The sequence below is a fragment of the Mus caroli genome, unplaced genomic scaffold (genome assembly GCF_978045245.1).
Source record: "Mus caroli unplaced genomic scaffold, Mus_caroli_1 scaffold_4, whole genome shotgun sequence".
Classification (NCBI taxonomy): domain Eukaryota; kingdom Metazoa; phylum Chordata; class Mammalia; order Rodentia; family Muridae; genus Mus; species Mus caroli.
In genome coordinates this window covers 113,897,465-113,900,519 of record NW_028227259.1, presented here as the reverse complement: position 1 = coordinate 113,900,519, position 3,055 = coordinate 113,897,465, and the positions used below count along the sequence as shown (strand labels likewise).

General features: G+C 41.7%; 1 pseudogene; it reads left to right on the top strand.

Annotated features, from left to right (window-relative positions):
- Window positions 1–884: 884 nt before the first annotated feature.
- Window positions 885–2,067, top strand: LOC110288021 (zinc finger protein 431-like; annotated as a pseudogene).
- Window positions 2,068–3,055: the final 988 nt, after the last annotated feature.

Genomic DNA, 3,055 nt, shown 5'->3' with positions numbered 1-3,055 from the left:
AAACCCACCCTCCTGCTAAGCATTTAATGAATGGAAGGGCAGAGTGGGGTGAGTGGGGGAGGGGGGGTGGAAGGTGGGGGGTAGGCAATGTAATTCTTAGTCCCCGGAAGGAACTTCATACAAAGCCTGCCTCAACTGTGGTCCAAGCATGGGGGAGTTCATCCCAATTTAGAATCCAAACTTGACAGGAGCACCCAAATTCTGGAAATAAGAACAATGCAAAATTTAAGGTCATGGATTCTTCCCCTGTGGTTTCAGTTCAGCACTGTTCCAACCATCTATGTTTGCCAGAGTCAGAGCCCCAGTGATGGAGGATACTGTGAGAGTGCATTGTATGAACTTGTGAGGATAAAGCCTGAGTTGCATTTTGAGACCACAAGATGTTGAGATACCTAAGCTAGGAGACACCTGCCACGGAGAGCGGCATATAGAGAGTGCAAGTAACTAAACTGAGAGATGTATGAGAAGTTGCAGGGATAGGGCCATCTAAGGCTTTTGAAACTTAGGCACCTTGTGTATGAGACAGAGCTACAGGATATGGTGTTTGTCCTGCTGGGTTTCCTGCCTTGGTCCAGTCTTCCCATACTATGTACATATTCTTCTCCTTTGGAATGGGAAGGGGCATTCTGTGCTTTCATATGTTGGAAAGATATAATGTGTGTTTTGATTTTACAAGACGTAGCAATCAAGAGTATCAGAAGAGGGGATGGAGAGATGGCTCAGCTGTTAAGAGCACTATCTGCTTGCTCTTCCAGAGGACCTGAGTTCAATTCCCAGCAACCACACTATGTTAGAACTTCATGGTCATGAAATAAGTGGGGGAAATACCAGAATCATACAAACATATTGTCAATGGAGCATACATTTACAGTGATGTTGGTATCATGGTTTCTGTTGTACACATGTATGGAATATTTTAGGATGCATTGACCTATGATGATGTGTATGTGAACTTCACTCAAGAAGAATGGGCTTTGCTGAATCCTTCACAGAAGAGTCTCTACAAAGATGTGATGTTGGAGACCTACAGGAACCTCAATGCTATAGGTAAGACTGTGAATTTTCTTTCACTTTTAAAAACAAGGGTACAACTATTTTGTTGGGCATTGGGCTATGCACAGACAGCCTGATTTCCAGTTGGCTAGATGTTGAACCCTGGGACCCGGTGGTGATAATTCACCTACATGGGACAGAAGGAGTTCTCTCATGTCTCCTGGAACTCTGGCTCCTGTAGAAGTTACAGCCCCCCTCAGCCCCCACAAGAGAAGCATGGTTAACAGTTATGTAGGCAATGTCCCAAGCTTCTGACCTTCAGGTTCCACTCCTCCTCAGTTACCTAGGAACAGAAAAGATTGCTACTTAGAAAAGATAGCAGCATACTCTAAGAGGGATTGTTTGGCCCTGCCACACTTTCTCCTCTCTCACTCCTTTCACTTCTCTTTCTCTCTTTGGCTTCTCTTCTCCTCTCCTCTCACTCTCTTACTCTCTCTTTCTCTCTAGCCTTTCTTCTCTCTCTTTTACCTTCTCTCTTTCCCCTGCCTTTCTATAATAAAGCTCTAAAACCATAGACAGTCTCTGCTCATCAAGGCCCGATGTGCCTGTGTGGGAACCTCTCTTCCTAAGCCCTCTCTCCCATAATCCCGGTGCACGGGTTGTTGCCCCAGACCCCTGGTTGGGGGCTGCTCCTTGTCCACCCTCTGTCCAGTGGGGTCAAAGGCTTAGATGACCACCAGGGGCCAAGTGGAAAGCATCTCGCAGCCCTTCCGCATCCACCTGCCCAGAGCATAGGAGGAACTCTGGCCAGACATGGGCTATCCTCCCTTCCCTCTCCTTCCCTGACCTCTTTTAGTTCCCACACTATTTCTTTGTTGTTGATGCTTTTCTGTAATTTTAATTGAGAATGAGGAAGAATGAGGTGAATAATCAGGTTTACTAAAGATAGAAACTTAAATTTTCCTAATTTCCAGTAATATGTCATACTTTTTTTGGTACTAGATTTTAGGATTCAGTTGGGAAGACCATACTATTGAAGAACATTATCAAAGTTCCAGAAGACATGAAAGGTAATTTTCATGTGCACGTTCATATGAATATAGCTCTGAAGAAATGTTAATGTGTCCTGGAACTTTTAAGGAAAAGCAACAGTGTAAAAAAAGTACTTCTTTAAGTGTATTAATTATTAAATTCTCAATCCATGTACCTCAATATCAGGTGTCTGATTTGTGTTTTCAAAGAATTTCTCTAAAAGAGAAGGCAAGAAAACAATGCCTTAACTGATATTATCATTTGAATCATAGTCATATTCCAGCTACTCTATAGAACTGCCATTCTAGTTTCATACTACTCACATATTGCCAAAGATATATATTAGGTGATAAGTGTATGTTTCTAATAAGCAATTATTCCATAGTAAAGCTGATTACTTCTAGACTAACATTGCTATGTTGAAGTGAGAGGGGCAGTTGATGAGAATCAAGAATGTTGTTGAGAACAAACCTTAATTCCTATACCATATGTCTATGAAGAAAAAACAGCCACACTGCGTGAATGCAATGGAAATCTTTCATTTGTTATTCTTATTTATTTATTTATTTATTTATTTATTTATTTATTTGGTTTTTCGAGACAGGGTTTCTCTGTGTAGCCCTGACTGTCCTGGAACTCACTTTGTAGACCAGGCTGGCCTCGAACTCAGAAATCCGCCTGCCTCTGCCTCAAAAGTGCTGGGATTAAAGGCGTGCGCCACCATGCCCGGCTGTTATTCTTTTTTAATAGGTATATCCTGAGTCACAATGGATACAGGCCATTTGAGCATATGGATATTGAAATAAGCAATGTACCTCTCTTTCCCAGAACACTTAGAATATATAGTAGTCCACATTTGCACAAACTTTCTCAGTGTGATACAAGTTTATAATTAGGTGGTTTTCCAACTTAATTGGGGATATATCCATAAACTCGCACTGCAGAAAATCCCTATGAGTACTAGGATTGTGGAAATTCTTTTATGTTTCCCTGGTTTACTTTGCCAATGTAGTATGAAAATGTAGTGTAT